Raw genomic sequence first — 13623 nt, forward strand, 5'->3', positions numbered from 1 at the left:
AAACACCAAAACAAAAACCAGTCATCATTTGTGATCATCTGATGGAAAAAATAAACTTCATATATTGAAAACAATATATAAAATGTGTAATATAAATTAATATAAAATAAACAGCCTCAACGGGGAAAAAAGGTTCAAGTTGTGCCTTGTGAAGCTGTTATTAGAGATTAGGATGCCTAACAAAGTCTTTCCATTATACTGATTTTACATGCTACAGCACAATGCAAAAAAAAAGTCTCTTGGTGGAACATTTTAACATTTTGAAAGGGCTTTGATGCCTTTTTAGGCCACAATTTCTGCCCACTGCACAAATTCAGAGCCCATTTCTGAGTTATAAATGGTGCTTTCAGCACCATAAAAATGACATGTGCTGATTCACCTGAAATAACAGAAAGGAATATCACACAGCAAAAAACATGGAAAGAAATGCTTATTTTTGAATTCTTATGCTGCTTGACAAAAATCAAATCTTAACTCATGTAAGAAAGCAGAAAGCTCAGTAAGAACATCTTTTAACAGTTTGCTGTTTATTTACTCGATAGGGAGGAAGGAGAAAAATAAATCAATGAAACCATATGAAACTGAGGATTCAGAAAAAGGAAAAAAGAATAAGGGATGTTGAACATTACGCAGAAAGCCACTCAGAATTTAGCATGATTCTGCAAAGAGTCTCTTACGTTATTTGACAAGCAGCTTTATCCACTTATAAGTCAGGTCATCCAATCTCATCCCGTAAGTCAACACAAGTAAGTAAACAGATTTCAAGTCATGCACATATATCAACACTCTGAAGCAAACAATTATCTTTTACACACAACGTGGTGTCCAGCAGAGATGCAGGAAAATCTGCAGTAGTTAAAATGCAGTTTTATTCAGAAGTTACCTTTCAGTTTATCGCTGTACAAGTTTATTGAACTATAAATTTCAGCATTAAAAATAATGAAAGCCCAACTGGAATACATCATTCTCATCTTGGTACATTTCTGACTTTCATGTTTCAGTCCAAAAGCCAAAGCTGTGACAACAGGAATAACCAGCCTTTGATGTAGAAAATGGGCTAAGTCAAATGCTAGATGACATCAAGTAGTAATAAAATAATAAAAACTATTAAGTAATAATAATGAAGTAATGATAAAAACATTTCAGTGGGGAAAACTGTGTATTCTTTTTGAACACAAAGCTAATAATAAGAACTAATAAACTATGTCACAGGACCCAAAGAGACCTTCCTTCTCCACAATTTCACACAACATTTCTCTCCTCAACTCTGAGCTAATCTGCCTATGTGAGTCAGAAATAATTCTTTTTAAATTTTCCTGTAAGTTCAAGGATACGAAATCCATTTTCTTGGCACCTTTAACTTCATATGGCTCTCAGGCATACACAGATTATTCTCTGAAGAAATGAACGTCCCTTCAGTAAGTCAGAAGAAAACCCAAGCCCCTCTTTGGATTCCAAATTCAGAAAGACTGTGTGATTCTGCTAAGCAGTGTAAAACAACGTATCGGTATCTATCTCGTGGTTCTCCTGCCAGTTGTGTCTCCGTGTTAAGCATCCATCTGCGATCTCCTGTAGCTCCGGCAGAGGGCAATGTAATTAAGCCATTCATAAGGCACTGCTCAAGGCAACCGCCGTGACCAGCTCCTACTGAATTCCTCGGGTTTTGTTGTTGCTCTGGGTTTGGGCTCCAGTGCTAAATGTTTAAAGTTGTATCTTCTTCTGATCCCAGAAAAGTTCACACTGCTTATTACTTTTCTTTTTTTACTGCATAAGTGCACAGGCACGTTCTCAATGCCTGGAAATATCTCTATGGAAAATCAAGATACAACACGCTTCACTACCATTTTTTTCTTGGTCTCTGCCAGCTGTTTGAATGTAAATGTTACACTACACCTCACATCCATAAGAAATCTTTACATTAATGTGTAGCTTTCAAAAGGCTCAGAGGTGTCTCCTGAAATTGATTAACAAGCAAATTGGAAGCAAGTCAACTGAAGGTACATGATAAACGTTATTTATTTTTCCTTATGGCTTCACTATTCACACACTGACCTGTGTAGGTAGATATTCACATTCATATGCATAATGGGATAAACAGTACAGCAGTCATAGCTGAGTAACACAAGCTGAGACCGTAACAAATGAGAACAAGCCCAAATACAGCAGCTGTAAACACAGAAACAAAAGAAGAACTACTTACCATTAGAAGGCCTCCAGTAAATCAGAGATCTCTAGCAAGAAGCTTCACCTCCACTGCCAGCCCTTCAATGAGATCTGGGAAGAGAAAGATCCTGGCTCTACCCCTCCCCATCACTCAGCTGCACTGCTTGCACCTGAGCTCCCCTGGGTTGGCCCTGCCTTCCCACCAGGTGCTCAATCACTGCTTCAAGCTGTGACTTAGCATTGCTGCTACAATGTGAAACGAAAACTCACTTTCAGAGCTTAACAGCAGGAAACCTGTACTGAAATCGTTCGCAGGAAAGCATTATTTAACAGCATCAAAGTTTATGGATCATGAGAGATCATGAAACATCTGTAAAATGTAATGTAAGGTGTAAAAAAGAGTTTTATTCTTCTCTTCACTCCATTTGGCATTTTCAGCTCCCTGCATATAAAATGGCAATGGTGTTTCCTATATCCATGGCTTGTGCAATAACAAGAGCTTGCAATTGCTGCTACAAGTCAAACATTCACAATGACAAGACAGTCCTTGGTAGCATGTTCTTACAGAGAAAAAGTAGCTAAAACTTCATTAATATATATGTAAATATATATACTAACATGTATGTGTATATACAGTGTCCAACACAGCACTGAGCTCAGCTAGTAGTATTTCAAAGGTATTGTGATATAACTAGATAATCGTGATATACAAGGGCTGCTCCAGACGTTGGCCATGACATCAGAGGCAGATTTTAGGGATATGACAGTAGAGGCTAAACTTTCCCCCCAGTATTCCATTATACTTCATTGCCATGAGACAAGTGACAGCAGAGGGGTAGTCTGACAAAATGGCACCTGATATGGCAGTGTGTATGAAGCAAAAGTGTGTCACTGAATTCCTCCATTGTTTGAAACAATTCCCCTTTTTCCTATCACAATAGACCCTGCTAAAGAAAATAATCTGTCTTCTGCTTTCTTATAGTCTCCCTTTAGATACTGAAATGCCAACATCTGCTCTCCCCAAAGCCTTCTCTTCTCCAGGCTGAACAGCCCCAGCTTTCAGCCTGTCCTCACAGAAGAGGTGTTCCATCCCTTGAAATGCCTTTTTGAGGGCCTTCTCTGGACACACTCCAACAGATCCATGTCCCTCCTGTGCTGAGGACTCCACATCTGGATGCAGTACTCCAGGTGAGGCTTCACCAGTGCAGAATAGAGGGGCAGGACCACCTCCCTCACCCTGCTGGCCACGCTGCTTTTGATGCAGCCCAAGATACAGTTGTCTTTCTGGGCTGTGAGGGCACATTGCTGGCTCTTGTCCTGCTTTCCATCCACCAGTACCCCCAAGCCCTTTTTGGCAGAGCTATGCTCAATCCTTTCATCCCCCATCTCGTACTGTCAGTAGGAATTCCTGAACATGGGGGACCCAGGTGCAATTCTGCAGTTGGATTTGTCGAGGCTCTACAGAGCCCACTGCTTCAGCTTGTCTAGATCTCTTTGGATCACATCCTGTCCCTCAAAGGTGTTGACCACATCAGACAGTGTACTGTCATCTGCAAACTTGCTGAGGACACGCTTGATCCCACTGTTGATGTCATTGATGAAAATATTAAAGAGCATTGGTCCCATTGACCCTTGAAGGACACCATTCATCACTGGTCTGCTTCTAGACATTGATTCATTTTCCTCATTCGTTGAACAGTCCAGCCATCAAATCCGTATCTTTGTAATTGGGAGAGAAGGATGTTCTGGGGGACCATTTAAAAGCCTTACCAAAGTCCAGATAGATGACATCAGTGGCTCTTCCTTGGTCCTTTTATACCCTTTAAAACTGTACTCTTGAGGGACAAGTACTGTTATGCTCCAGCAATGTGTTCTGCACAACCCTTACCATGTACTGAAACTCAGTTTTTATTTCTAGGAATGCATTTTAATCACTTTACAGGACTGTGAAGAGTGACTGAAACACTGTCTGTATCATTTTACCAAGCTGCGATCTTTAACTGGGATTTAACCAATTGATCTGACTAGGAGCAGACACAGTTATCAGTGCAAACAGCCATCTGTTCGTAGCCTCCCTTCTAGCCACTGTACAGAGCAGTCTGAAAGACTCACAGCAGAAGAGAGACTAGGTGGATACTCTAGAAATGATTCTCTGAAGTACCTTACCTGCCTTTCCAGAGAAAAAGGAATACAGACTGAATCCACAAATCACATCTGTAGAGAGATTTGTAATTAATTTCTTTCTGCTTTACCTTATTCTGTTCAGTTGAAGCTGAAATACAGTACGTGTTGCTATGTTTGTTTCATTTCCCATTCCCAAACCTAATGAGTAGATGCAGGCAGCCATCTTAGATTCCAAAATATCTTATCCATGAACACCTGTAAAAAAAATACTTTGAGATTTTTTTGAAGATAGATAATTTTCACATGCAAAAGGGTTTTTTTTGTTTGTTTTTTCTTTAAATAGGTGTTATGTCTTTATTGAATCAGTTGTGTCGCTAAGTGTAGAACAATCTCGAGTCTTTTCTGGTGTCATGTTTGAGGGGTGCCTCACCCTTTGTGGTTTTTAGTGACAAATGAACTTGTGGGTATACCTCAGAGCCCAGAATAACAGTTAAAAAACCATGGGCAGCAATTTCATTATTGACTGGACTAGGAAGTCATTCAACCATTGGTCTTTATAATGTGCTCAGTGAACAGGAATAGAGGAGTCTGATTTCAATCACATTGATCTTTTTTATCTTTTCTAAGCATGGATGAATAGGGAAATTTTGCTGAGATTCTGAGAGAAAAACACTGGAATAAGGGGCAGGAAACTCAGGCAGAGTACAAAGAAGTTCCTAAGGTATGCAGAGAGAAAATTAGGAAGGTAAAAGCTTGAACTCAACGTGGCCACTCTAGTAAAAGGTAACAATATATATATATATTTAACAAATACATTAACAGTAAGAGCAGGGCTAAGGAGAATCTCCATCCTTTACTGGATGTAGCAGGGAATGTGACCACTGAGGATAAGGCTGAGATGCTCAATGCCTTCTTTACATCTGTCTTCAATAGTCAGACTAGTTATCCTTGGGGTACTCTACCCCCTGATCTGGAAGCCTGAGATGGAGAGCAGGATAACCCCCCACAATTCAGGCTGAGTGAGTTGGATACCTTCTACTCCATGTAGACTGTCACAGGTCCATGGGGCCAGATGGGATCCACGTGAGGGTGCTGAGGGAGCTGGCAGAGGTGATTGCCATACTGCTTTCCACAACTGATCAGTGTTCCTGGTCAACTGGAGAGATCTCAGAGGACTGGAGGCTTGCCGATGTGACTCCCATCTACAAGAAAAGTTGTAAGGAAGACCCAGGGAACTACGGGCCTGTCAGCCTAACCCAGGTGCCCGGAAAGGTTATGGAACAGATCATCTTGAGTGAGATCACAAGGCATATATGAGACAAGTGGAGAATCAGGGCCAGCCAGCGTGTGTTCATGAAATGCAAGTCCTGCTTGACCAAACTCTTCTCCTATGTGACCATCCTGGAGGATGAGAGAAAGGCTGCTGATGTGGTCTACCAAGACATCAGCAAAGTCTTCAACACTGCCTCCCACTGTATTCTCCTGGAGATGTTGGCAGCCCATGGCCTGAACAGGTACAATCCTTGATGGGTAAAGAACTGGTTGGAGAGTTGTGCCCAGAAAGTGATGGTGAATGGAGTTAAATACAGCTGGTGACCAGACATGAGTAGTGTTCCCTGGGTGTCAGCACTGGGGCCTGTCCTTTTCAGTATCTTTATTGATGACCTGGATGAGGAGATTGAGTGCACCTTCAGTAAGTTTGCAGATGACACCAAGCTGGCAGGAAGTTCGATCTGCCTGGGGGTAGGAAGGCCATACAGAGGGATCTGGACAGGCTGGATCACTGGGCTGAAGGCAGTGGGATGAGGTTTAATGAGACCAAGTGCCAGGTCCTGCACTTCAGCCACAACAATCCCTGGTAACGTTACAGGCTTGGGGCAGAGTGGCTGGAAGACTGTGTAGAGGAAATGGACCTGGGGGTATTGACTGATGCCCAGCTGAACATGAGCCAGCAGTGTGCCCAGGTGGCCAAACGGCCAATGGCATCCTGGCTTCTATCAGAATTAGTGGTGCCAGCAGAAGCAGGAAGATGACTGCCCTCCTGTACTCAGCTCTGTCAAGGCTGCATCTTGAGTCGTGTTCAGTTGTGTTCAGCTTTCAGCTCTTTACTACAATAAAGACATAGAGGCCCTGGAGTGTGTTCAGAAAAGGGCAATGAAGCTGATGAGGAGTCTGGAGTACAGGACTTATGGGGAGCAGCTGAGGAAACTAGGTGGGTAACTAGCAATAGACCTAGAGGGAATGTCCTCGAGTTGTGCCAGGGGATACGCAGGCAGGCGGTTGAGTCACTGTCCCTGGAGGTGTTCAAGAAACATGTAGATGTGATACTAAGGAATATGATTTAGTGGACAACATTGATAGTAGATGGATGGTGGGGCTAGATGATCTTAGAGATCTTGTCCAACCTTAATGGTTCTATGATTCTACTTACTTCTACAGTGCAGCATGGGACTTTATCTGCCACTCGTGCCAGGAAGTATTTTGTATGGTACATGCTCAGTGAATTGAAGAATAAGCTGTTTCCTGTGGTGGTAATGTCTTTTTGTTCTTTTACGTGTACAGACCCACTGCACTAAAAAGGGAGGCATTACTTTCAGAGCAGACCTTGTGCACTGGAACTCAGAGAGACAAGGCCCAGGATCTCAAAATGTGAAGTTAGCACTGTGTGGAAAAGGTGTTTGGGCTAGATGACCTCCACACATTGCTTTCAAGCAAAATCTTTTTATCAAGTAATTCCTCTCCAGTCATTCTCACCTGTTCCTTACACCAAATTCATTCTGGCTATGCATGGCAGGACTGTTTTTTACTGCAAAATGATTCAGAAATGGCCTTAGATTTCAAATCAGAAATTTATCTATTTTTCCTCAGATTTTAGATCCCTATGGCTCCATCTCATAAGTCACTCACATTCATGAAGTAGCTGGATTCTTGTCTGCTTTCCTGCACCTGGGGTGAGGCCTTGCTCTGGAATATGAGCTCTGGAGCTCAAGAAATTAACAATTATTAAAAGAAGCTATTTCAACCCATAGGCCAGTTCTTCTCTAATATAAATCCGTCATTTATTTCAATGTACAGTAGTCTGAGATCAAAACAGCAAATGTTTCTTTAAGGTAGTAAAGCAACAGCTGTATTTCTGGCTTCCTTACTGGGAGTTAGTGGCTTAGGTAATTGGGTTCATTGCTATTTGGAGCATAATCAGCACGCATTCATTCTCTGTACAGCCAGCGTATAAAATTTGCAAGAGCTGCATAGACTGCATGCTCAATCAGTGTAAATCTCTTAGCAGCCCACATAATGGACATCTGGCTACTGGACTAAAAAATGCACTTGGTAATACAGGCAGATGAGTCATGGACAAGTTTTCCATTTATATATAAATGATTATATCCGCAAGAGACTGAAGGCTGAAAAGACCAGCTTTCCAGCCAAAGGAGGGGAAGATGAAATACTCTTGCAATATTTTCTTGTATTTTTTGAATACTTTCCTTTAGTGCTAAGGTGGCATTTTACATCAGTTAATGATTATTATGGACACAACCCAGTTCTAATCATCCGAAGGACCAGGCAATTCTGTTCCTTTGAATGAGGGTTTATACCGGTGATGAATATGTGTAAAAAATCCTGTACTGAAATTATGTTTGGACTTTTGAGCAGGGCTTAACTGTTGCAGAATCCTCCCCATCTGAACTGGAAACTAGGAAATCTTCATTTTGCTTGAGGAGCAGTACGCAGTTGTGGATGTTGGAGCCTCAGCTAATAATTCAACAGAGATTTCCTGGGATTAAACTGTCAGTTAGGGTATGGTCCTCGTTTAGACCACTGACATCAGAGTAGGGGTGTGTAGGCTGAGTATCAGCAGCTGCAAAGAACGCAGATGATGAGCTTTGTCCTTGCCAATGAATGTTGAATCCCTAAACGTTTTCACTCAGTTAATATGTATTTGCCAGTCAGCAAATGCTGCGAGCAGCAAAGCATAGACTTGAGCTCAATTTCTTTCCCTCCTTGAATAAAGCATGCGTAACAAGATAGGATTGCTTGTTTCCATTGCATGTCTTTCCATTTGCATTTCAATCTCACAATATTATGAATCAGTTTTGCTGCTTCTAATTTGAAATGAAAACTAGCCCTTCTTAAAACTCTTCCAGTATTAATTATCTTACCTAGATTTTCCCTAGATTCTCACAAAATCCTCTTCTCGTCTGCATTCTTCCATCCACTCTCCTGTGTTTGTTGTGTTTGTGCACCCATGTCACAGGTTAAACAGACACTTCTTTGTGAGCACAACCTTGTAGAGAAAAGAACGCTGTGGACTAACTCATTGATTTATAGCGTTTGGGTTGTCTCATTAAGCAGCATTTGGCCCCACAGGTCCTAAATAAATGGTTACTTTTTGTAAAGAAATTTTATAGGAGGTTATTTTGGCAGATGTTTTCATCTGTGTGCCTGCTTTTTCTTTCTGGGTGTAGCAGAAATTCTAACTCATGGCTTGAACCAGTAATGGAGCACCTGGTGGGAAGACAGGGCCAACCCAGGGGAGCTCAGGTGCATCCAGTGCAGACCTCTTTAAAGGCTTGGCAGCAGAGGCACAGCTATCTTGCTGGAGGTTGCTGTCTATCTGAGGTCTTCTCAAGGTTATCAACTTCTTTACCAGGTACTTGTTGTGGAAGAGAAGAACTACTGCATTTCCCAGAGGACTGTTTGCTCTTCTGTTATCATTTCTGCTGAGGAGGGCAGATAAAAGGCCTTGGTTGGTCACCTGACAGCCCTTTTCTTCTGATAGTCAGGCTTATCTCTGTTGCAGATGCTGTCTCATCACAGCATTAGAGTAAGGCCTTCAGCTTTTGGATACTTTCATTATATTTACTAGCTTCAATTCTAATTATATTGTAGCATATTGTATTATAGTGTGTTATCTTGCATTCCAATATCTTATTTAGTAAAATACTTTGTTTCTGCTCAGACCTGTTTTGGTTTTGGGCCCATCACTCTATCCTTTTCCCTGTTTCCTTTTTCTGGGGTGCAGATCTGTGGTTCCCTCTATCCTGCTAGTCATGGAACTGGGCTGAATCAGCCCATAAACCACTGACACCTTGTTACATTGGTACATTAGGGAGATGTGTCCATTAACTTCAACTGTCTAATACATTCTGATTCAATAACTGCTGTATCTTCTGTTTCTGAACTGTTCCTATGAGTTTATTGCTGCTCAGCAATATCCAGCCACTTAAGAGAATGTCTGCATTACAAAAACTAGATGTCTTCACCTGTGGCCTAGTCTGAAGTGTGCCTGTGTGAGGAAAATCCTTGTCAGGCAAGTGGATCTGAAAACTAAATCCCATACCAGAACATAGCCCCTGCTAATCGTACATCTTAAAACAAACAAACAGAACACTAAACAGTTATTCAGCCTCACACAAAAGAAGCTTAAAGCATTGGAATAAATGAGATTGCAAGAGGCTGGCAGAGAATCACTAGTCAGATTCCACAGAGCTTAATTTCACAGCCCATTCTCTTCAGTATTTCTATAAATGATCTGGGTACAGGACTGGGATGTGAATTAAGTATGTTTACTGAATGACACTAAGTTAGGAAGAGCAGTTGACTCCTCACGGATAGAAAGGCTTTGCAGAGAGATCTCAACATTTTAGTAGGCTGTACAGTCACCAACCACACGAAGTTTGATGAGAGCAAGTGCTGGATTCTGCACCTTGGTTGGACCAACCCCAGCTATCCGTACAGACTGGAGGATGAGAGGCTGGAGAGCAGCCCTGTGGAAAGGAATTTGGGGGCTTCAATCAGTGGCAAGTTAAATTCAAGTCAGTCACGTGCCCCAGCAGCCCAGGGAGCCAGCCGTACCCTGTGGTACATTGGGCCTGGCCCTACCAGCTCAGCAAGGGAAGGGATCATACCGTTCTGCAGCGGTACAGCCTTGCTTTGAGCACTGTGTGCAGGTTTGGGCATTGTTGTATTAAAAAAAAAATAAACTTCTTAGAAAGTGTCCAAGGAAGGGCTACAACTCACTCTCTACAACTACCTGATAGGAAGCTGTAGTGAGGTGAGGGTCAGCTTCTTTTCCCAGATAGCTAGTGATAGGATGAGAGGGAACAGCCTTAAGTTATGTCAGAGGAGGTTCAGGTTGGATATCAGGAAAAGCTTGTTCTCAGAAACAAGTGAGTTATTGCAACAGGCTGCCCAGGGAGTCAGTGGAGTCAGCATCCCCGGAGGTGTTCAAGAAAAGGGAAGGTGTTGAGTGGAGTTACATGGTTTAGTGGTGTGGCAGTGACAGGTTGCTGGTTGGACTAGGTGATCTTAGCTGTCTCTTCCAACCTTAATGATTCTACACTAGAAGGTGCTGAGGGGCCCAGGGGGGAAGACTTACAAGAAGCCACTGTTTGTTCAGCCCAGAGCAGAGGAGGGCTGAGGAAAGGAAGCGGAAGGACAGCACTGAGCACTGCTCTCTGGTGGCAGCGACAGGAGAGAATAGCATAGAGCTGCATCAGGGGAGGGTCAGCTTGACCGTAAAAAGTTTCTTCCCCAGAGAGCGGTCAGGCACTGGAACAGGCTCCCCAGGGTCACAGCCCCAGGCTGACAGAGTTCAAGAAGTGTTCAGACAGTGCTCTCAGACACAGCGTTTGAATTTTGGGTGGTCTCATGCAAAGCTAGGAGTTGCATGTCCCTTCCAACCCAGGATGCTTTGTGATTCTGTAAATGAAAGAAAACAGACATTTCACTGAATATGTGGGGGTGTTTTATAAAATTCTCAAATCTTAGTAATATACAGTTAAGGCACCCCTCTAGAAAAAGATGTTCTGTGTATCATGAGTTGTGGCACCTTAATTACCTGCAGACGTCTTCTTGAGGTAATGAGTAAAATAACCTAATAACTAACTGAAACTGATGAAGTCAAGTCATTAGGAAAGCAGTGTCACATCTAAGTAAATTAACTCCATTTTCTATCCTGAATTAACTAGCTGTTATGCTTTATCACAGCTGAATGGGATCATTAACTAATTTACAGTGAAACCAATTATTAACTCTTGAATAAAAACACAATACATTATATGCAAACATCTAAGGCAAAGGCAGAATCCAAATGTGGTTTCGCTTATTTTGTCAAGAAAGTAAATACAGAATAGGACATTCTTTTGTCATTTGTGTTAAGAGTTCAGTCTCAGTTTGGGATGAAGGCTCACAGGAACTAACTAACCTACCAAGATTTGACACAGGGTTTCACTGAGAAGCACCAGTTTGAGTTACCTAGCTAGAAACTAGAGATAAATCCTAGCAAACTAACCCTAAAGAAGGAAACCAGAAGGTTTTTTTGTGAGACAGTGGATGCTGCTCCACTCTTGGGATAGCATGCCTGCCTTCAAGCTTGGGAAGCTCTACCGAAATCAAGAAATGCTACCATTGTGAAATTCATTGAGAAATTCAGCTGCAATGATACAAACACCTGATACTAAAAGCTGCTTTAGCAAGGAGTGGGATGGGACGATATCTAGAGGAACTTTTCCAATCGCTACAGCTCCACGATTCCAATCTCATTGAGGATGATGGCTGCAGCACAGCATTTTGTAGCAAGGATCGGCCATAGAAGATGGCTGTGGGTAGTTGAGGAAAACAGTGAGTACAGACAGCCACCCAAGACCTGGAAATCATCCCCACAAACTGCCCAGAACCATCTCCTGCCTCAGAGCAGTGCTGGCCCCAACCTTGCAGCATCAAATGGCTTCAGCATGCCTCAAAACTGATCCCTGCCACAGCAGTAGGCCGTGGTATTGCCTGAAGTACAGCAGGATGACGATGCTGATCTTACACGTCTTGCTAGTTATTGGGTACACACAGGACACGTAGATGGTCAGCATGCCCCAAACAAGGTCTGACAAGGAGGAAGAAAATTAGAAGAGAAGGATGAGGAACAGGAGGAGGAGGAGGAAGAATTAATTTGAGGGCAAAACAACTTTCTCTTCCTGACTGCAGAACTGCCATGATAATTAGCAGGAATAGAAAGAGGACTAATGGCAAGGAGGAAAGAGATTGCACATCTGTCTCTTGATACCAGCCTACAAATAACATCCTGCAGTACACCTCAGGTGAAGGTAATCAAGGAAAATCTTGAGCACCAGCTTGTAGCTATGATTTTTCTATGACGCTGTTGGGTACAAAAAAGAAAATTGCTTAAATAAAGACAACACATAAAAGGCTGGAAAGGACCTCCATCTGTCAAGGTTTAATTCTAATCTAGCTCCAAGTAGTCCCTTCTTTGTAAAAGTCTCAATAAAATAACACGTAAATCAAATCTCAGGTGGACAGTGGTTAACACCGTCCCTATCAAAGGATATACCTTGGCACTTTTAGTCTGCAGTGTTTTGCTCAGCCCCTCAAAATTCTCTTACATTTCACTTCAATTTTAAAAATCTGTCATTCAGCATAACATTGTGTTCTCCACATAGCAGCAGATGTTAAGAAAGCTGTAATTTTAACAGCTTTTTCTTTTTGTTGAAAGCCTTGTGCCAGTTTCACAAGAACTTACAAAACTAGAATTTCACCTGGACAGAGAAAAGCCATTTGGCCATCACGTCCATAAGCATTTATCTGAGGAAAGCAAAGAGGCTAACATGGCTTATAAAAGGAACAGGGCTATAGGTGGCCCAGCTTGTAGGGTCACTAATAGCAAAGTTAGCAACTGTCAGGGAAATATGGGAATATGCATGTGGCAGGGGGTGGAGATTCATGATCCTTGAGGTCCCTTCCAACCCTGGCCATTCTGTAATTGTTAAACCTAGAAAATCATTCCTACAGTCTGCATGCATCCTATTTAGTGACAAAAAATCTTTGTGAGTTATCAGACCAAAATTACAAAGAAACTTCCTTAAGGCAATTGGTTTTTAACTTGCATCTTCGTTTCTAATCTCAGCATCTTTTTTCCGTCTATGCACTCCTATGGGAAATACGTCAAGAGGCTCGATTTCTCACCTGCACTTTCTTCAGGCAGAATGAAGCGCCGTGGGTACAAATTACAGACAGAAAACAGGCGATACCTCAGGTTGGAGTATTTCGCACCGCTATGATGCAACCTGAAATCACCATGCCGCGGGCTGGAAAAGCGGCGCCCCCTGGTTGAGGGCGGGAGCTACTGCAGGCCCGCAGCCGCTGGGCCGCGATCGGCTGAGAGCAAATCGCGGAGTAACCGACCTAAATGTTTCCCTGGCCTTTGCTCTGTGCCACGAAGCACAACGCCGGCAGCCCGAAAACAGAACAAGGTTACGTTCCAAGCAGCACCGACCCACCTGGCGCTTTCCCGGCTCGTTCCCCCATTAACCCGAGTTCAAAATA

The 13623-nt window shown here is 42.6% G+C and overlaps 2 long non-coding RNA genes across 2 annotated transcripts in view; both read right to left on the reverse strand.

Annotated features, from left to right (window-relative positions):
• Positions 1-3173, reverse strand: part of LOC109367136 — a 9082-nt gene extending 5909 nt beyond the window's left edge. Inside the window, exon 1 of the long non-coding RNA XR_004159441.1 lies at positions 2201-3173. This is a non-coding gene — a long non-coding RNA (uncharacterized LOC109367136). The remainder of the gene's footprint in view (positions 1-2200) is intronic.
• Positions 3174-3434: 261 nt separating this feature from the next.
• LOC104910511 lies at positions 3435-13608 on the reverse strand. The gene is made up of 3 exons (XR_004159442.1): positions 13264-13608; positions 5320-5489; positions 3435-4542 (listed from the first exon to the last, which is right to left on the reverse strand). It is a non-coding gene; the product is annotated as an uncharacterized LOC104910511 (long non-coding RNA).
• Between the last annotated feature and the right edge of the window lie 15 nt (positions 13609-13623).

This window comes from Meleagris gallopavo, chromosome 4, assembly GCF_000146605.3.
Source record: "Meleagris gallopavo isolate NT-WF06-2002-E0010 breed Aviagen turkey brand Nicholas breeding stock chromosome 4, Turkey_5.1, whole genome shotgun sequence".
In the NCBI taxonomy this organism is placed as follows: domain Eukaryota; kingdom Metazoa; phylum Chordata; class Aves; order Galliformes; family Phasianidae; genus Meleagris; species Meleagris gallopavo.